General features: G+C 38.1%; 1 protein-coding gene across 2 annotated transcripts in view; it reads right to left on the reverse strand.

Moving 5' to 3' along the window:
- Window positions 1-22,576, reverse strand: part of Zc3h12b (zinc finger CCCH-type containing 12B) — a 198,943-nt gene that overhangs the window by 34,027 nt on the left and 142,340 nt on the right. For both annotated transcript variants that reach the window (XM_015999686.3, XM_076562321.1), the window contains 2 exons: window positions 15,097-15,194; window positions 303-392 (listed from right to left, as the gene is read on the reverse strand). The gene's annotated coding sequence lies outside the window, so the exon portion shown is untranslated. The remainder of the gene's footprint in view (window positions 1-302; window positions 393-15,096; window positions 15,195-22,576) is intronic.

Consider the following 22,576-nt stretch of genomic DNA (forward strand, 5'->3'; position numbering starts at 1 on the left):
TCTATTCCTGAGAAGCATATATTCATCATTACTTTTTACACAATATCAGGAATCTCATCTTTCAGCAAAACTAAATAAAGACTAAAATTGCTTTTAGATAACTAAAGTATCATGCAAGGGAAACATTACAAAGGCATGTTCTAGATGTAGGAAAGTGTGTGTGTGTGTGTGTGTGTGTGTGTGTGTGTGTGTGTGTGTGTGTGTGTATGTACGCACACATGCCTGAATATATGTACCACCTCTTTTACTTATTGTAACTAGTAAACAAAAGGAGCAAACCAGCTGTGTGTAGCGATGCATACCTCAAGTCCCATTATTTCAGGAGGCCAAGACAGGAGGTTCCCTTGAGCCTTGGGAGAGATATCCCTCCCCATAGGCAGCAGAGGGAGACCCTGTAAATCAGAAACAAAGAAAAAAATCAACTTAACTTGTTTGATAAACAATTAAAATATTACGTACAGCAGAGGATTAGACACAATTTTATTTCTAACTTTTCTAGCACACACTTCACCTGTCCTGACAGTTTTCAGTTCTAATTTTTTTCTCTTCTTGGAATTGGAGTGTTTCTTATGTGCAAAGTGAAGCTATTTATTGGGATCTAACAGAATAATTGTAAGGATTACATAAGAAGAGTGATGCATATGCCTAGACCAGTGAATAGAATGCAGTCAATTCTCAACACAAATTCTCAAAGGAAGCAGCAGATTCCACGGCCCACAAGGTTTGTCTTTTGGACAGGGTCTGTCACTGTAGCCCAGGCTGGCCTTGAAGTCATAGGAATCCTCCTGGCTTAGCCTCCTGAGTAGTGGAATTATAAATGTAATTTACTACATCTGGTTCAGAGCTGTTTTTACATTTTAATTTTATTTTTGAGAAGGTTCTCACAATGAAGCTTGGCTAGCCTTGAACTTGCTATGTAGACCATTATGGTCTTGAACTCACTGGAGTCCAGGAGCCTCTGTCTGTCCAGTCATGGAATGAAATGCATGTACAACTATACTCACCTATTTGTTTATTTTAATATTTTTAGTTTTGAGATTGAATTACATGATTTTTTTCCCATTAGTTTTCTCCTTCCAACTCTCTCATGTATTCAAGATTGCTCTCTTTCAAATCGAAAGCCTCTTTTTCTTTAGCTAGTCTTACATATTGTTTATTTGTAAGGAAAGTGGAGCAAGGACATAAGAGCTGTGTGAATGGGAAACCTTCTCAAGCATCAGCTGTTCTCACTAATCTAAAACAAGGCTATCTATGTAACCAATATACCAGAGACTTTCAGATCATGTCAATTCTGTTTATACAAACAAGAAGAAAAGCTACAGATAGTTCTAACAGTGTTATGGCTGTTCCTTTACTTTGGAATTCATATTTGGAAACATTAATATGGAAATGAAATTTCTGAACTGGTATTAAGGAAGTATGTAATGACTTCTCTTGTGATTACACTACTACTTTAGGCTTTACAGTTTTCTTTTAGCTGTATATGTGGCTCATGCTTGTAATTCCAGGCCTTGGAGTCTGATACAAGAATAGTTCCATGAGTTCAAGTCCAGCCTGATCTATACTGTGTGATTATGTCTCGATTGCCTTTAGTTAATTATCAAACACAAAGATACCAATTTTAATTTTGCTTTCCCATTCATCTGAGTTGTTCAAACTTTCAAGTTCATTTCCTTTGGTATTTTTGCATTTATTGATTTATATTTTGTTCTCTTCAGAATAATATCTAGTATACAAAAGGTACTGATGTTTTTGTCTAGCACTTATTCAAAGCTCCAAAATCACTTAAAAACAATGATTTATAGGACTTCATGTTAATTTTGGGTATATATTATTAAGTACTTATAAAGGACTATTTTGTTGCTCTTAGATAGTATAGTATATTGTTACTTTCCAATATATAGTATATTATATATTGCTTTTCCTTCTTTCAGGTATTTACCTCTATTTACATTGACATCCATGAAAATTTCCACCATGTTCAAGAAGACACATAACATGATTAAACTCACAGAAAATGCTACATAGACCAGAACCTCTTATTGAAACTGTAGTCATTACAAATACCACTTAAAGAGAAAAAAATAGCTCAATAGAAATAAACTTGGATCAACCTTTAAAAACCACTACGCAAATTGAAGAAAATTATTTGTACTACATCTTGTATTGGCATATGCCACATATTTTTACTTGTTTCAGAATGGAACTGGGAACAAATTTCTATACCTATATTCATTTTTTCATTACATTTTAGCTAACATATAATTTACTATTTTATGATACTTATATATAATTTTACCTTGTATATATATGTACAAACTTCATATATTTATATGTAATTTTAACTCACACAAACTGTGTGTACTTTGCTCATATTTTCACCCCTCCTTTATCCTGTCTTGTCCTCTATCTACTTACCTCTGGTTCCATTCCTCTCTCAATATTCCTCCTGATTTCCTGATATTTATATATACTGGTTTTTTTTTTTGAGAGATAGACAGGCTGGTCTAGAACTTGATATACAATTGAAGGTGACCTTGAGCTTCGGATTCCCCCTCCCTCCACCTCTGAGGTGATGGGATCATAGTTATGTGCTACCACATTGGGCTAAACACATATTTAAATCTAAATTTCCTATGTAAGAGAGAATGGACAATATTTGTCGCAGTATTTGTCTCTTTTTTGTTTCTATTACCCTCTCTTGTTACCTCCTCCCCAATTATTAGACCCTTCCTCATCCAATAGCATACTCATTCTACTGTTAAGTATACATACATATGTTTAAATCTAGATTCTGCATATGAGTGGTAAGAGGATATTTGACTTTCTGAGTCATTTGTCTTTTTAAAGTTGATTTCTTTCACTTAACATGTTGATCTTCAGTTACTTCCATTCCCATACAAATAGCACAATTACATTCATTTTACTGCGAAATCAAACTGCTGTGAGTGTGCATAGGTTTGTTTGCTGATGGTCATCTAGGCTTTCTCTATAGCTTAGCTAGTTTGATTAATGTTTAATGTTGTAATAACCACTGATCTGTAAGTCACCTCTGAAGGGTGAAGTTTCAGTATCTCCTAGTGCTCTTTCTAGTCACTTTTAAAATCTTTTTTTTTTTTTTTAGTTCTTTGGCTAAAGAGCCATGTTTTCTTGGTCTTTCTAACCCTGGAGCTTAACACATTGTCTAACACTGTTCTTATGAATGAGGAGATGGTACACTTCTGCTGTCTTGTCTCAAGAACTTTGCAAACTCACATCCAGGTTTTCCTGGGACATCTCTCAGTTTGTGACTGTTGTTCTAGTATAATTACTGAATATAACGAATGAAATTTCTTCATTCTCTAGAGTCCCAGCTTGAGTAAAATTGACGGGGGGGGGGGGTAATAAGAAAGTAACGGGCAGACAAGGAATATGATCAATACACATTATTTGTATGGAAACATCATAATGATGGCCACTGCTTTGCACACTTAATATAAAATCTTAAAAATACAGGCTGGAGAGATTGCTCAGGAGTTAAGAGCACTTGTGCTTCCAGAGGATACAGGTTTCATTCCCAGTATCCACCTGGTGGCTCACAGCCATCTGTAATTCCAGTTCTAGTGAATATGATGTCTTCCAGCCTCTACAAGCACAAGGCATTCATGCAGTGCACTTATAAACATGAAGGCAAATACTCATGTACATATAAAATAAATATTTGAGAAAAATAATATGAATGCCTTGGTCAGTGTTCTATCTCTGTGAAGAGACACCATGAACAAGGCAATTCTTACAAACCGAGGGGTGGGAGGTGGGAGGACAGGGGAATCTGGTTGGTGTGTAGGGTGAATAGAAAATCTCTTTTTACTTTATAATTTAATTTAATTTACATATCAGCCACAGATTCCCCTGTCCTCCCTCCTTCTGCCCCCAACACCCACCCTCCCCCCAACACACCCCCCATTCCCATCTCCTCCAGGGCAAGGACTCCCCTGGGGATTCAGCTCAGCCTGGTAGATTTCAGTCAAGGCATATCCAGTCCCCTCCTCCCTTCACCCAGGCTGAGCAAAGCATCCTTGCATAGGCCCCAGGCTCAAAACTGCCAGCTCATGCACTATGGACAGGGATGGTCCCGGTCCCACTGCCTGGGGGCCTCCCAAACAGATCAAGCTAATCGACTGTCTCACTTATTCAGAGGGCCTGATCCAATTGGAAGCTCCTCAGCTATTGGTTCATAGTTCATGTGTTTCCACTAGTTTGGCTATTTGTCCCTGTGCTTTTTTCAATCATGGTCTCAACAACTCTCCCTCATACAATCCCTCCTCTTTCTTGTTGATTGGACTCTCGAAGCTCCACCTGGGGCCTGTCCATGGATCTCTGCATCCGAGACCATGATAAATGAAGACCCCATGGGAATAGGAAGAAGAAAAGTGCTGGAGAGGTCCCCAGAAATCCACAGATACCTCCACAATAGACTACTGGCAACGGTTGAGAGAGTGCCAGAGCTGACCTGCTCTGGTGATTGCATGGCCAAACACCCTAACTCTCATCCACTGACTGATGGAAGCAGATGCAGAGAAAATGGAGGGCATACCTGTGAGAGATCTTCCCACTTCAAATTAAGCAGAAATCTCTCACAGGTATGCCCTCCATTTTTGGGTTTTAGTTAATTCCAGAAGTAGTCGTTGACAACCAAGACTATCAACCAGAGAGCTTGCATGGAACTGACCTAGGCCCTCTGCACATGTGTTGCATTGTGTGGCTTGGTCTTCCTGTTGGACTCCTAACTGTGGGAACAGGGGCTGTCTCTGACTCTGTTACCTGCTTTTGGGTCTCTTTCCTACTGGGTTGCCTCAGCCAGCCTTAATAGAAGAGGAAGTACGCAGTCTTACAGCAACTTGATATTCCATGGCTGGCTGATGTACATGGAGGGCTGCCCTTTTCTGAAGAGAAAGGAGGAGGAGTGGGGGAGGAAGGAGAGGTTGTGAGAAGGGACTGGGAAGAGAGAAGGGAGGGGAAAATGTGATTGGGCTGGGGAAAAAAATTAATAAAAGATGTGTGTCGTAGTAGTTTTGGGGTCACTGAAAATTGGGCACTGACATTTGTATGCATAGGGTATGGAGGGAGGGTTGGGCTTCTGGACTCCTCTTTCCTATCACTGATGCTGGGATAGAGGATATTTTGAACAAGTGTCCAAAAGCTGACAGAGCTGGCATTGATTTCGTAGCTCCCCTCTGTGCACATCAGGATTCTCTGCTGTACGTACTTAACATTGAAGTTTATGGGCTGTGCAGGTTCTCCCATTCTCTGGAGGCTTCTCAGATTGTATCCCCTGAGGTGGCTGTGGTTCTAACCAGGGTTGGGGGTTGGGTTGTAAGAAGTAATTGCAGCACTAAGATCTGTACAGGCAAATTACCTCTTCTTGTATTTTCAAAACCTGGGGAGTGTTAATTAACCTGCTATGGGGATGAAGCCATGGATTTCATGGAGTGTGCTGTAGCTTCTCAATTTTCCGACACTACAGTAGTAAATAGATCAACCTAAGGAGGAACCTATATTCTATCTGCTGTACTGGGATATTAAAGCCCAGAGTTATGGGGTCTGTTCCTAGGCACAAAGAGAAAGCTACTTTTTCCTATGCACTTAACTGCCTAGGCTGTTGTTTTTAACACTTGCTCTTATATTTGTCTGTCCATCCAGATTACTCTCCACAACTGTCTCTCAGGTATGTCCTGAGGCAACAGCCAGCTAAACAATTTTAAACAAATTCCTTATCATTATAGTGCCCAGACACTGCCTCCATCCCAAGTCTATAGAGTGACATAGTGGGTTTTACTTCACTGATGACCCATCTGCTGGCAGACTCACTGTCTCATCAGAACTCGTAATTGAATTTGAGGGTTTCCATAGTTGTGTGTTGTCTTTTGGCTAGTAGTGCAAGTGTTTTCACTAGGACTCCATCTTAATTTCTTTTCCTTTTGCTGTGATAAAATACTCTGAGAAAAGCAACTTAAGGGAGAAGGAGTTGTCTGTTTTTCACTCTTTTTTGGGGGGGCCTGCCACCCAGCTCCCAAATAAATCACACATAGAAACTTATCTTAATTATAAATGCCCGGCCTTAGCTTGTCTTGTTTCTTGCCAGCTTTACTTAACTTTAAATTATCCCACTTAGCTTTTCTTAACTTAACTTATCCTATCTACCTTTTGCCTTGGGGCTTTCCCCATTCTCTTACTTCTGTAAATCTTACTCTTACTCTGTGGTCTGCTGTGTAGCTGGGTGGCTCGCCCCTAGAGTCCTCCTCACTCTCTGGCTACTTTTCCTCTTTCCTTCCAGATTTCTCCTTTTATATATTCTCTCTGCCTGCCAGCCCCACCTATCCTTTCTCTTTCCTTGCTATTGGCTGTTCAGTTCTTTATTAGACCACCAGGTGTTTTAGAGAGGCAAAGTATCATAGCTTCACAGAGTTTAAACAAATGCAACATAAACAAAGTAACACACCTTAAAATAATATTCTACAACAGAGAAGGATTGGCTTTAGCTCACAGTTCAGGATACAGTCCATTAAGGTAGGGAAGTCACAATGGCAGGAGCTTTGAAGCAGCTGGTTGCATTATATCCACAGTCAGAAGGGAAGAATGCTTGCATGCAAATACTTAGCTCACTTTCCCCACTATTACATAGTCCAGGATCTCCTGCAGAGGGAATAGTGCCCTCCCGTAGTGGGTTGAACTTCCCAAATCAATTAATATAAGCAAGACAATCTTGCATAGGTACATCCAGAGAATAATCTCCTAGGTAATTCTAGTTTTGTCAAGCTGACAATTAACATTAACATATCCCCTAGCCTATTTTCTAAATGAAGCTTCTGCTTCTTCTCTTCATTCTGGAGACCAACAGGGCTGGAGCTGTGGCTGGCTTTTCTTACTTTTTTTCCCCATTGCATCTTTCCTTTTCTTCTTACCTTTTGGACATTTTCTTACCTTTCTGAATTTTTAAACTTTCCTTTATATCTCTCTTTGGAATTGAGTCTAATTTTCTTCTTATTGTGACTCTTCTCCTTAACTGGATCACACAAAGAAGTTTTTAATATGCCACCAAACCTAAATTTGTCTCTATTTTTTTTTATGAGGACACTTACCATATTTAATTTGTGGTCCTATGTTAATGCATCTAATTTCATCTGAAATCACATAATTTCTATATAAGTCAACATTTTGAAGTATTGCAGATTAGTACTTTCATAATTGAAATTTTAGGAAGAGTATGCACAATTTATCCTCTAACAAATGGCTACCATGAATTTTTTTTCTGTTAAATATAGTATCTGGTTCTTTGTAAGGAAATCTCTATTTCCTTCCCTTTTCCTAATATATATGTCATAATTTCTCATTCCTTTAAATGCTCCATAATTTTTAAAATAATTTTTATCTTCCTTTTTCATCTCAAGTACCATTGGACCTACTGGATTATCATAACCATTTGGAAAAACAGCTTCCAGAGAAGCCCTATGCTATTACAGTCTTCTCTTTCTCCCATAACCACTAAAATTTAGCAGATATTTGAGTAACATGGTAAATGAGGCAGAGTAACACATTCAAATCAACAATGTGGTGTTTCTCAAATACAAAGAGGAGATTAAACATTCTACCTCTTTCTTGGTTATAGGAGGGAATCAGTACAACATATTCTTCACAACAGAAAGATTATCTGATCATGTCCCAAGTCACTGGCCCTTCTAGAAATTTCATGGGTAGAAAGTCCCTGAGTACTAATGAGATTTATTTTTCATACTCTGGCTGGAAAATGTCTTGTTAATAAGTCTACTATAGCTGTTTCTTCTTGCTTATCAGATTAAATCAACATAATACCATCAATATAATGGATCAGTGTAAAGAAAAATTGACCAAGATGGTGGCAAACTATATTAAGATAAAGAGCTGATGAGTCTTTTTTTTTTGCTTCATGTGGGACAGTGATAGTATAGTGCTGAAAGCAAACTTTTTCTGGTGATGAATGCTATTGACAGATGTATAGAAAGAGATTCGCTATACCAACAGCCATATGTCAGGAAGAGGGAGATGTATTAGCTTTTTCAAACCATAAAACTACATGTCAAATTGCCTCCTAAATAATTATGCTTATGCTCACAGAGCAGGGCTGCCCTCAGCCTTTATATAGAAGCTTCTTTTTGCCATCAATGACAGTTAATGTAGAGACTCAAGACTCCTCAGAGGGCTGAAAATAAGTGACTGTTGAGTGCCCAGTTCTCAACGAAACATCTGTATAAGCCCTTCCAAGACTTAGAGAACATTGTAGAAGTGGGGCAGAAAAATATAAGATCCAAATGATATGGAGGGGAGGTGTGAAACACTGTCTTTTAGGTGTGACATGCCATAGGGCTCATGAATTCATAGCTGTGGTTATCTCCCTGGAGTCTACACTGTAAAGTGCTGTTCTTCTAAGAGCATGGAAGACAGGATTGCTGAAAGTAAAATGGGAAATAGAAGCTGGGCTCATGAGTTTTCAGTGGGGAAGAAGGTTTCTGTTATCAATTGGGCAATATCCCATTAATGCGATATTTTGTCAAAGAATATGGCTATTTTCTGCCCACATCTTAGGAACTGACACGAGGCTGAATTAAAGAGTAATGATCTAATTTATTTCATGGAGGAAACTTCAAGACTGCTTACCATTGAGTCTGTGGCATAGTTATTATGGATAACTGTTATACTGGTCTATAATGAAAAATAGCAAATGAGGAAGAAAGAAATACAAAATGTACAGTTAAGTGAGGAAAAGAGCTTTATGTTACAGCCAAGGTATGTGCTGAAAGAGAAGTTATAATTGTTAAGGATATTAACAACATTAAGGAGAGGCCTTCTTGAGTGAAATTGTAACAACGGGAAGGGCACATTGAAGGCAAGAAAGACCACACTTAGCTAAGTTTCCAACTTGTGAAAGGAGTAAGCCTAAGGGGTTGTTTGCTTTTGGAAAGTAATTGCTTCAACATACAAAACCTGTGGTTAATACAGGTTGAAGTGGGCAAGGGTCCCAAACTTGGCATTCAAACATATGGTACTGACTTTGGAAGCATGAAAGGTACAAGAATGAGAGGCTGGTGGATGATGGCTCTATGGTTTCAGAGAGCTACTGAGGACAGGAATGTGTGGTGGCACTGGAGTCAGTGTGAGGAGGCCCTGAGAGTCCATTGGAAAGTATTAAATTGAAGTTTGGAATTTCAGAGCAGAACCCAAGATGCTGGTGATGCCAGATCTTAGAGATATCTGCCAAGGGCAGCTGTATATAGTAAGTGGAACTAGTGCAAGGGAAAGATGGATGTCTCTGGATGCAAGATGGATGGGCTGAGCTATCTAAGCCCTTTAAAACTAAAGCCCCACATTGACATGTCTGTTATTGTTGTCCTTGTTTAGTTCATGCTCAGGCAGCCATGTTGGTGAAATGTTATGGGTGTAGCTTCTGATATTCCTAGAAAACACCATCTCCAAGGACAGGAAAAAGCCCAGAAGGTCTTAACTCTACTCAAACAACTACAGACATCTAAGGAATGCTAAAAGTAGGAGAAATAGTCTTTCTTAAGAAACAGCACATTAATTGGTTATTCAATACAAATGATCAGCCATGAAATCATACATACATGTATGTAACATTACACAGACTGAGAAGGAATATATATAAATATATATTTTACATATAAAAAGTTATATATATGAATAAAGGCTTTATTTATATATGTATTTATATAAATATATATTTTTATATACTTAGGAAATAGATATACATACATGTATATAACAGCTAATTAAAATATACCTCTAGTTAGATCTATAGAGACATTTCCAGAGACATTGAGTGAGAAAGGAAGACAAACCCTGACTGTGTGACACCGTTACATGTACTACAGTCCTGGACTGAATACTAGCATCCGTCTCTCTCAGTTTCTTGACTGCAGATTAAGTGGTCCTGACACTGTCTCCCCTCCCATGATGTATTATACACTTTAAAAAATGTCTTCTTTTCTCAAATTGCTCCTGCCATATATTTTATCACAGCAGCGAGAAAAGGAAGTACTATAGAAAACTGGCACTGTGGAGGGGAGCTATTGGTGTGATAAAACCATCCCTGTGGGTTGTAAGCTTCTGGAACTGGTTTGCAGCAAAAATGTAGAAGAGTTGGGAACTGTAGACTAGACAAGTACTAAAGTCCTATAATTATAGTTTAATGGGACATTCTGGGAGGAGTTTGGAAGAGCAGATGCTGAGAGAAATTGGACAGTAGAGGCCTGGCTCATTTTAGAGGAGAACAAAGACTTTATCAGAAACAGATTAGAAGTTATTCATGTTATAGTTTGGCAAAGAATTTGTCTTCATTCTTTCTGTGTCTTGAGAACTCGAGTAAGGCTGAACATAGGAATAATGGACTAATTTGTTTGGTGTAAGAAATGTCAAGATACAGTTGTGTAGCTTGGTTTCTTTGTGGGTTTCCTAGCAGTGGGATCAGGACCTGTCCCTGGCACTTAAGCTGGCCTTTTGGAACCTATTCCCCATGCTGGGTTGCCTTGGCCAGCCTTGATGCAGGGGGAGGAGCTTGGTCCTGCCTTACCTTGATGTGCCATGCTTTGTAGACTCCCATGGGAGGCCTGCCCCTTTCTGAATGGAGACAGAGGAGGAGTGGATGCTGCAGTGGGGACAGAAGGGAGTGGGGGGGGCAGGGAACAGGAGGACAGGAGGGAGGGGGAACTCAGGTCGGTATGTAAAATAAATGAAAAAAAAATAAAATTAATAAAAAATTACACACACACACAAAAACAAACAAAAAGAAATGTCAAGATAAGCTGGCATTGAGGTTGTGGCATGGTTTCTGCCCAGTGTTCTTATTTAGGTCTACAATGAGAGAAAGAGAGAAAGAGAAAGAGAAGACTATGAAAAATGTGCACGTTGGTAAAGAAAGGAATGGGAGTGAATTTACAGTTGAAGATGAGAATGCAGACAATACAGTTATATTTGTTAAAAAGATTAGCACCATTAAAAAGAAATCTACAGTTCTGCTTGGAAACAATGGGAATAGCATCTTATAGAAAATACCACTTCCCCTTTCATTATAGGCTGTAACTTGTGAAAAATGTAAATTCATTTGAAAAGAGAGAGCTTAATCTGACAATGCCACCATAAGGATCCCATGGTTTTCTCTCTCTCTCTCTTTTAATATCTAAAAAATAGAAAAATGCTTCTGTGTGGTCATCTTCAAAGGCACACTATAGGCCACTACAACCATGGTCCAAGAAGCCAGGCTGCATCTCAAGTGGGCAGCAGTATATGGTAGCCCAATGTCCATATGACACTGTTTTTACAGATATGAAAGAGTTAAGAATGAGGAGGTCATTTAGGCTTACACCAAGTTTCCAGAAAAATCACTAAAGCCAGGAAATGTGTTGGAAGGGTTGGATTCCCTGTAAGGAGGCCCCAAAAGGCCACTGTGTAGAGATAGGAAGGTGAAGAGTAAGCTGCAATAGTGATTCCAAGTATGTTAAAGATGTCAGGACTGTGAGCCATCCTCAAAGGAAAGCTGTAGGCATGGAATGGAGCCAACCCAAAGAGAGGGTCTGACACCTATAGATGGCAAACCTGGAGAGCTTGGACTTCTTAAGGCTGTTGTAACCCATATGATGCCATCGTGAGCTACAGATGTCACATATGGAGCTATGATTTTTTTCCTTGCTGCATTTCAGTCTTGCTTTGGTCTTATCTTTTCTTGTTATTTTCATGTTCCTCACTTTGGATGGGAGATGTTTTATCTGTGCCATTGCTTATTTAATATATGTTTTTGATTTCACAGAAGCTCACAGGTAACTGATTCCCTTGACTCCAGAGGATACTGTTTTTTTGTTGCTGATGTTTTGTTTTTAAACAGTGTTAAGACTGTTAAATACCAGGGAACCTTTTAGAGATAGACTATATGCATATTTCATTTTTTAATTTTATTTCTGAGATTGTAATTTAATTACATTTCTCTCTTCTCTATCCTCCCTCCAAACTCTCCCATATAGTCCTCCCTACTCTCCTTCAAATTCATGACCTCTTTTTTCGTTATTACTGAAGACACACAAGTCCTAAATATAACCTGATGAGTCTAGATAACATTTCTTGTATGTATGTTTTCAGGTCTGACCATTTAGCACTGGACAAACAATTGGTATGCTCTTCCCTGGGGAGGAGGACCACCTCTCCTGCTCCCAGTTTTACTCAGTTGCCTGTAGTTCTTTGTGAGGCCCCATGGGCTTTTCCCTGTCAAGTCTGGCATGTTCTTGGTGTCATCCTTGTTCAGCTCATGCTTGAGTGGTACTGTTGGTGGGATTTTACGAGTATAGCTTCTGATGTGACTAGCAGGCACAGTCTCACAACAAATTCCCTGATCTTCTAGCTCTTACATTCTTTCTTCCCCCTCTTTCACAGTGTTTCCTGAGCCTTATGTGCAGCAGTGTTTGAAGATGAACCCATTGGTACTGGGCTCCACAACTCTGCATTTTGATGGGTTGTGGTTTATTGTAGCGGTCCCCATCTGTTGCAAAGAAAAATGTCCTTGATGAGGGGAAAGACTAAACTTATCTCTGGGTGTAAGGACAAATATTTATAGATTGTCATTAGGGATTATGCTGGTTTAGTAAATTAGTGGTTGTAGATTATCCTCCAATAACCATAATTTCAGTAGCACTGAGTAGTTATCTAGGTTTCCAGTGCGAGGCTATTTCTTAGCAACACATAGGTCTCGGTCTTGCTAAGAACAATAAATATAAAATAAGCAAACAACTAGTACAGTGACCATCACATGATAATTATCCACTTAATGTTAATTTTATTACATTTTCTTCATATTTTTACTATGGAAACTTACTATCTACAAAGTACTTTCACATTTGTTACTTCAGTTTATTCTCAGAAAAACTATATCAGGTAAGGAGTATACTTTTATTACTAATGAAAGAATATTTTCAGAGAAAGTAAATTGCCTAGATTTACAGTCTGTAATAAGAAGCAGAACTGCAATTTCAACTTACATTTTCTGACTTCATATGAAGGATTTTTGACATTATATCACAATTGCCTATGATTTGGGTATACTTAATGAATACTAACAATTTAAAGATGTTGTTAAAATTAACATATGCCATGAGGAAAATTTTCTAAATCTTATGGTTGCACATAACAAAAATGACTTATATGGTAAATATTCTTTGAAAAATATCTAAATTCTTCTAAATTACATTATCAAAGAGGCTTCAATTCTTTGAGCAGTTGTCTAAAATTGTACATGATTCTAGAATCAGAATGAACTTTGCATTGCTGCTTTTAGCTAAATAAATAAGATATTTAAAAATGGAAAGCTTCGTTACTATAGTTACAAAAGATACACCTACTCTGAAAAATATGATTTCTACTTTTGTAATATATGAAAAATGTAAAAGGAAAATGGAAAAAGAGTTATAATCAACAGCTGCCTTTCTTCCGTCCTTTCTCCCCTCCCCTTTCCTTCCTTTATTTCATTACTTCTTCATTTATTATGCTCTGGGGATCAAACCTAGGGTCTCAAGGATGCTAGAAGAGTACTCTACTACTGCAATGTGCCCCATCTGGAAGATGATTTCTATATTGTTGAAAATGGCTGTTTCTTTGTCTAATGCTGTTTCCTCCACATTTATAATTAGGGCTGATAAAGTCTATCATGTGAAAAAGGTTTTTTTTTTTAAATGAAAATGGAGTAGAAACTCTTTTCATAAGAAAATCATGAAAATATATAGTCATAATTTTATCTTGGATATTTAATTCCTTTTAATCACCGTGATAGAAGCCAGAAAATAAGCCCACACAGGTACAGCCCACCTGAATTTTGAAGATTTCCAAAACATACTTTGAAAAAAAGAAAGCCTCTTCAACAAGTGGCTCTTTGGAAAACCAAACATGTAGAAGTTTAAAGGTATTTCCATATCTTTAATCCTGTTTAAAAATTCAGTTCTGAATGATCAAGGACCTTAATGTAAGGTCTGAAACTGCTAGAAGTGAACTCAGAGAAAATACTTCAAGATATAAGCCTAGGAAATGACTTTCATAAAGAAATCTAATAGCTCAATAAATAAATCCAAAAAATGACAAATGTGATTTCATAAAATTAAAAATCTTCTGTACAACAAAGGAATTGATTGATTAATCAAGTGAAGAGACAGCCTACATAATGTGTAAAAATATTTGCTAACTATGGATACCCAAGAAGTAATTATAATATGAAAAGAGCTCAAAAATGAAATAACCTCATCACCAAATAACTTAATCAATAGATGGGCTAATGAAGCAGACAGGCAGTTCTTAAAATATGGATAAATAGCCAATAAACATAAAAATGTTCATCATCCTTAGCTATCAGTGAAATTAAAATTAAAATAAAAAAGAAGATTCTATTTTACGTCAGTCAAAATGGCTATGATTAAGACAAATAAGTACTATTGAGGATGTAGGCAAGAGAGAATTTTTATATAGTGCTAATGGATATGCAAATTAGTATGGCTACTATGTAAATCATTATTAAGGTTCTTGGAAAATCTAGAAGTAATACTACCACATGATCTCCCAGTATTGCTCATGTGCATAAACCTATTGGGCTATAATTCAAAATATCACATAGATACTTGCACATCCATGTTTATTGTAACACTATTCACAATAGCCATGTTATATAATTTGTCTAGGTGTCTAAAAACAGATGAACAAATAAAGGTAATGTTGTATTACACAAACTTTATTCAGTCATGAAGAACAACATTCCTTATGTCATTTGCAGTAAATATGGATATAACTAGAGTTCATTTTAAGCAAAATAGGCCTTCAACTTACTTCCTCTCCTACATTTAGCATATGTTTTCATTTTGTCTCAAGGTTCTAATTTATGTTTATATTTCTTGTTTCATTAGTTTCTCAAAAGCCACACTGTGAACATTCCAAGTTTCTTCTGTTATTCATTGTTTTAGTTAGGGTTTTCATTGCTGTGGAGACACCAGGACCAAGGCAACTATTATAAAAGAACACATTTAATTGGGGCTCACTTACAGTTCAGAGGTTTAGTCCATTATCATCATGATGGGAAGTATGATGGCATGCAGGCAGACATGTTGCTGGAGAGGTAGCTGAGAGTTCTACATCTGGATCTGCAGGCAGCAGGATCAGACAGTGAGTCACTAGGCTTGGCTTGAGCTTCTAAAACCTCAAAGCCCACCCACAGTGATACACTTCCTCCGATAAAGCCACACCTACTTCAACAAGGCCACACCTCCTAATAGTGCCACCCCCTATAGGCCAATGTGGCCCATTTTTGTTCAAACCACCACACTCATTTACAGTTTTTTTTTAATTTATTAAGAGATTTTCTATTCGTTTTACATATCAACCACAGATTCCCCTGTCCTCCCTCCTCCCACCCCCAGCCTTACCCCCCACCCCCCATCCCCACCTCCTCCAAGGTAAGGTCTCCCTTGGGGAGTCAGCCCAGCCTGGCAGATTCAGTTGAGGGAGGTCAAGCCCCTTCTCCCTGCACCAAGGCTGAGCAAAGTGTCTCAGCATAGGCCCTAGGTTCCAAAAAGCCAGCTCATGCACTAAGGACAGGTCCCAGTCTCACTGCCTGGGGCCCCCCTAAACAGTTCAAGCTAAACAACTGTCTCACTTATCCAGAGGGCCTAGTCCAGTACCATGGGGGCTCCTCAGCTATTGGTTCACAGTTCATGTGTTTCCACTAGTTTGGCTAGTTGTCTCTGTACTTTTTCCAATCATGGTCTCCATATCTCTTGCTCATATAATCCTTCTTCCCTCTCATTGATTTGACTCCTGGAGCTCCGCGTGGTGCTTGGCCATGGATCTCTGCATCTGCTTCCATCAGACACTGGATGATGGTTCTGTCATGACAGTTAGGGTGTTCGGTCATCTGATCACCAGAGCAGGTCAGCTCAGGCACTCTCTCGCCCATTGCCAGTAGTCTATTGTGGAGTCATTGTTGTGGATTCCTTTGTGGATTTACAGTTTTTTAATGGAGCCAGAAAAAGAAATCTGATATGCTTTTAGTTTTGAAGCCTTGTTTTGTGTCTTACATATGATGAACTTTGGAAAAATTTCCATTTATATTTAATGAGAAAATAGACTCTCTTATGTACAATGTTCTTTATGCTTGATACATTTGATCTATAACACTGCCTGAGTCCAATGTTGTGCTATGATTCTTCTATATGGATAATCTATCTAATTGAAAATGGGAAACAAAAATATACAACTATTATTCTGTTTCTGTAGTACTTTATAATTCTGTTAATATTTACTTGACGTGTTTTGGTGCTCAAATGGTAGGTACATACAGATTTATAGTAGTTAAATTTCTGTGTTAAAGTGACATGTTACATTATATAATGGTACTTTGTTGTCACTTGCTTCCTTGTATGACTCAAAGTCTATTTTACCTGATATAGCCATCTTTGATTACTTTGGGTAATAATTTTAAAGAAACATATTTCTACTTTTTCATGCTTATTTTATCCTCATATTTAAAGAAATTATCTTTTAAGGAGCTAGTTGTTGAATTTTGTTCTTAATTCATGAAGTAATTGAACATTTTTTGATTTGGGGTCTTAATCCACTTGCATCTAAATTATTGATAAATACTTTTCTATCTTTCTAACAGTCTATTAGTTCTCATTTTCCTATGGTTGCCCATATTCATTTTTGACTGATATTTTTGTTTGTATTTTTATAGATATTGTTGTGGTTACCATAAGGCTCATATAAAACAAGCACTTTAGTTCCGTATGATAATTATAATTTTATTTATTCACATGTAAACAATTTTGTCATGATTCATATTTTTCACATTGTATATCCATATACAGCTTTCATAAAGTTACTTTAAGTAACTTTCATCTTTATACCTTTATATTCAAATCCAAATTGACTGACAAAACACTATAGTAGTATTCCTTATTAGTCTATTAACTTTTCTATATTTGTATATATTCCTGTTGCTGTTTTGTGTCCTTTTAATTCAAAATATTGCTCTTGGTGTTTCTTGAAAGGCAAGGCGATGATGTTCTTCAACTTTTGATTGCAAGGGACAGTCTTTATCTGTCATTTTTGAAGTATAGTTCTGGTAGGCATAATATTCTTGTTCAGTAGTTTTTTTAAATTTCTATATTTTAAGTATATCATCCTACTCCCTTATGTTTTTAAGATTTGTTCTAAGAAAGTGATAGTTTTATGAGTTCCTTTTTATGTGAAAAGTCACTTTTACTGCTTTCAAAATTCTTTCTTTGCTCTTGAATCTTAATCATTTAGCTGAAACATGACTATGTTAGCAATAATAAAGAAAAAGAAGCCATGAATTGGAAAAGAAACAGGGCAGCTTACATTAGAGGGGCTGGAAGGAGGAAAGGAAAGGAAAATGATGTAATATTATTTTAATTTAAAAAGTAAATTTCCTTTAATTCATGTCATTTTTGAGGTAGCTGGGCTAAAAGCCAATGAGAGGGCAGAACAGCAAGGCAATAAAAGCCTGGGTAGACAGGAAGTCGTGGCATTTTGGAAGCTGCAGAGCTGGTGAAGTAAGGTTGGTGAGTGGCTCTCACTATTTCCCTGATCTCTAAGGCCACTTCTTAAATATAACACCGGTAGCATAGACACTGAGATCAAAAAATCAATAAATGAGACCTTCTGAAACTGAGAAGCTTCTGTAGGGTAAAGGACACAGTAAATAAGACAAAACAACAGCTTACAGAATGGGAAAAGATCTTCACCAACCCCACAACTGACAGAAGGATGATCTCCAAAATATACAAAGAACTCAAGAAACTAGACATCAAAACACCAAACGATCCAGTTTAAAAAAAAATGGGCTGCAAATCTAAACAGAGAATTCTCAACAGAAGAATCTCAATGGCTGAAAGACATTTAAGGAACTGATCAACATCCTTAGTCATCAGAGAAATGCAAGTCAAAATGACTCTGAGATACCATCTTACCCCTGTCAGAATGGCTAAGATCAAAACACTGAAGACAGCTTATGTTGGAGAGGATGTGGAGCAAGAGGAACACTCCTCCACTGTTGGTGGGAGTACAAACTTGTACAGCCACTTTGGAAATCAGTATGGTGACTTCTCAGAAAATTGGGAATCAATCTACTTCAAGACCCAATGATACCACTCTTGGGCATATACCTAAGGAATACTCAATCATACCACAAGGACACTTGCTCAACTATGTTCATAGCATCATTATTTGTAATAGCCAGAACCTGGAAACAACCTAGGTGCCCCTCAACTGAAGAATGGATAAAGAAAATGTGGTACATATACACAATGGAGTACTACTCAGCAGTAAAAAACAAGGACATCATGAAATTTGCAGGCAAATGAATGGAACTAGAAAATATCACCCTGAGTGAGGTAACCCAGACTCAGAAGGACAAACATGGTATGTACTCACTCATAAGTGGATGCTAGATGTAAAGCAAAGTACAACCAGACTACAACCCACAGCTCCAGAGAAGCTAACTAACAAGGAGGACCCTAAGAGGGACTCATATAACACCCTGGGAAGGGGATATAGATGAGATCTCCTGAGTAAACTTGGGGTAAGGGGGGCAATGGAGGGTAGGGGATGGGGGATGATGGGAACATGGGATAATGGGATGGTCAAGCTGGAAAAGGGGTGGAATGAGAGAGCAATGAGGTAGATAGCTTGATAGAGGGAGACATTATGGGGATAGGGACAAACTGCCATGAGGGAAGTTTCCAGGAACTCACTGGGATGACCCCAGCTTAGACTATTAGCAGTGGTGGAGGGGGTGCCTGATCTGGCCTACCCTGGTGACCAGATGGGTGAATGCCCTAACTGTCATCATAGAGCCTTCATCCAGTAACTGATGGACACAGATGCAGAGAGCCATGGCCAAGCACCAGGCTGATCTCCAGAAGTCCAGTCGAAGAGAGGGAAGAGGGATTCTATAAGCAAGGGGTATCAAGACCATGATGGGGGAAACTTACAGAGACAACTGAACCAAGCTAGTGGGAACTCATGAACTTTGGACCAATAACTGTGGAGCCTACATGGGACTGGACTGGGCCCTCTGCAAGGGTGAGACAGTTGTGTAGCTTGGTCTGTTTCAGGGGCCCCTGGTAGTGGGAATAGGATCTATCCCTGGTGCATGAACTGGCTTTTTGAAGCCCATTGCCTATGGTGGGACATCTTGCACAGCCTTGATGCAGGGGGAGGGGCTTGGATCCGCTTCTACTGAATGTATCAGGCTTTGCTGACTCCTCATGGGAGGCCTTACCTTTTTGGAGGAGGGGCTGGGGGGGTGGGTTGAGGGGAAAGGATGGGGGGGGGAGTGAGAGGAGGGATTGGAGGGATCTGTGGTTGGTATGTGGAATGAATAAAAAATTTCTTAATTAAAAAAATAAAAATCTTTTAAATTCTTTTTTCTACTCTGACAAAATTTCCAAGATTTTTGTGTACTTAATTGATAGGTTTTACTTCAGCTACATTATTTGTGGCAATGACCGTAGACACCCCATGTTATCCATATCATTGATTATTTAATATGTCAGCAATTTTCAGAGTGCTTAAAATAGTTCACCTGAGGTGAAAAAAACTAATTCCTGCAAGTACTAGCAATAATACTTTTGATACATGTATGACTGTAGTGTTTTTTTCTTGTATATGTATGTTTTTTACTTGTGTTATTCTAGAAATGTGATTAAGGGAAGTATTTTCTAATAGTTTTGATGGGATAACCTCCCTAGCATCTACAAATCATGAATGCATTTGAATTCTATATTTTTCAATGCTAGTAAACATTACTTGTTGGTTAGGCTCTTTAAAAAAATTACTTTTTTTTATTTTTAATCACATGCCTGCTTGTGTGTGTGTGTGTGTGTGTGTGTGTGTGTGTGTGTGTGTGTGTGTGTGTGTTATGTGCACATGAGGACAAATGCTAGGGAGGTTAGGAAAGAGCATTTGATTTTCTGGCATTGGGGTTATAGGCAGTTGTGAGCTGCTAGACGTGGGTGCTGGGAACTCAACTCTGAAAGAACAGTGTGTGCTTTTTTTTGTGCTGAGTGACTTTTCCATTCCTAGGGTTAACTTTCATGAGCATCACCTCCTGCAGTGAAAACTTCTCTTTCACTTAATAGTGAATGACAAGATATTATGAATGGACCATTGAACTTCCACTAGTTTGTTAGGACCATGAACAACAACTAAAACTTTTTTTTCAAAGGTTAGAAAACCTGCAGTCTTGAGCATTTTGCCAGAATCCTTTAAATTGATCTTCATGGTCGAGCATAATTAAGCATGTCAGTAGTGAATTGATCTGTTATGTTACAGGTGAATTAACTATGTTCTTAACCATTACCTTTAAGGTTTAATCTTTGCATTTCATTTGGCTTAGAAAATAAGATATAAAATCACTGAAAATATCTTATAGAATAACAGTCTATGGGAAATGTATACTACTTACTTGTTTTTAAATTGTGCTTCACTGAATTTAGAATCACGCCTCCCTCTAATAACACTAATTTCAACAGTGTGTATTTATAAGTGATTTTATTTTTCATATCTGTTGTGATAAAAGATACATAAAACTCAATACTCAAAATGCTAGCCATTTTGCAGGTAAAAACTGATTTTTATTCCAACTCACATTCATCAGTCATCTCCCTAAGTTTCCTGACTAACATGTCTAAGCTATTCAGAAATAGTTGTGGAAGGGTCACTTTCATCACTCCATTCATACTTAGTAGAAAAATAATGTAAACTTGAATATTGAGAGATGACATTTGAGTTCAAAGAAGTCAAAGTGTATAGTATAGCATAGTTTTTCAGTCATTCACTTTAAATACTATTTCTTATTGCCCTATGAAAAGTCTGAAATAAGAGTGGGATAAATTGCTTACTGCTTGTTACAGGAATCTAATTGAATGACCAACCACCTAGTAATTCTATAAGAACTCCACTGTCATTCTAGGTGCCGCATTTAACACTTGTTTCACAATGGTGGCAGGATCACAATGGTCATGTCACATTTTCCACCAACTTCTTTTAAATCCCTTTCTTTTCATTCAGGGCTTGCCATAATGACATCAGTAATAGCTTTGGGCATGCAGATTTACTGAAGGAGACCTAGGCTGGCTTTTAACAGGCTTCATAGGCATATTTTCTACAGTTTCTAGTAGATTTAACAGTGAACTGCTCCAGAGCGCCACTTCTCAGGCATGGCTTAGCTGAGTGTACACGGGCTGAGGAAGGGTCGACAGGCATAGGTTCTAGCTGGCACAGAACAATGGTATAATCCTGCTACCTTCATGGCCCTTAGGGAAAGCAGCACTGGTGTCAGGGGTATGTTTGGTACTTATGTTTTCACTTTCCTCATTCAAATTCTCCACTCACGTCTTTTGTTCTTTTGATCTTTTATATCACTTTTATTATGGTTACTTTGAATATAAATTTTTGAGACATTGAGAAATTGTAGGTCAGACTGGCTTTAAATGAACAATTTTTCTGAATTGGCCTCCTAAGTGCTGGGGATAACTGACACATATCACCATGCCCAACCCCATATATTTTCTTGTCATTAATATCTCCTTCTGAATATTTATCTTGTGCCTTTGTTTGAAACTTTTCCTATTTATTAATTTCCTTGAAGTCTTTGTGCTAATCTATACAAAACATTCATTTTGCCTGCCTTTACAGACTTACTCTCAATAATTAGCCTGTTCAAATAGCATGCTGTTCCCACGCATTATTTTTTTGTAATGATATTATTGCTTCTTGAGTATTCCAGGTCTCAAAAGTGATATGGGACAGATGAATCAGGGGATAGTCTCTTGGGAAAACTCCCAACACAATCAAAGTGGATAATCTTTGATTCATTTCTTTCTTAGCTGTGACAGGAGAACAAGGCATGCACAAAAGGTATCAAGATAAATATGAAAGAAGTCAGACATCAGAAAGACTGGACACATCTCCCCAATAGAGCTACATGCAAATAAAATACATCATGGATGAGAAAAATCCCCAAACATCTCACAGAAAAGACAATGTTATGTAACTGATCCATAAAGGGTCCTGATGCTTAAGGGATATGTGTAGGGATTTTGAATTTCAAACCTCTCCTGGCTGGCTCTCTAGCCTACTTCCATTCTTTAGAATGCCTCTCCCTTGTTTAATAGATGGTTTATTTTTTATAACTGTTCTGTGTCCCTAGTCCATTCATTTGTTTCAGAACACACGAAGCTGGAAATCTCAGTGGGTACTTGTCTAAACTCAGAAGCACACCTTTAACTGTTGATGTCAAAATCCAGGAGGTAAAGTATACTCATTTCTCTCCCCCCCCACCCCCGCCCTTCCAGTTTCCCTGGAGCACTTGGAAATGGTGGGAAAGCTCCTGGAAAAGGCATGAGTATACCCTGGGGGAACTTGAATATCCTCTTCCCCTCCTTCCTTCCCATAGTTTATGGTGTCTTGTAACCTGTAAAAATGTAATGCTCGAATCCAG

The sequence above is a fragment of the Peromyscus maniculatus genome, chromosome X (assembly GCF_049852395.1).
Source record: "Peromyscus maniculatus bairdii isolate BWxNUB_F1_BW_parent chromosome X, HU_Pman_BW_mat_3.1, whole genome shotgun sequence".
NCBI classification, from domain to species: domain Eukaryota; kingdom Metazoa; phylum Chordata; class Mammalia; order Rodentia; family Cricetidae; genus Peromyscus; species Peromyscus maniculatus.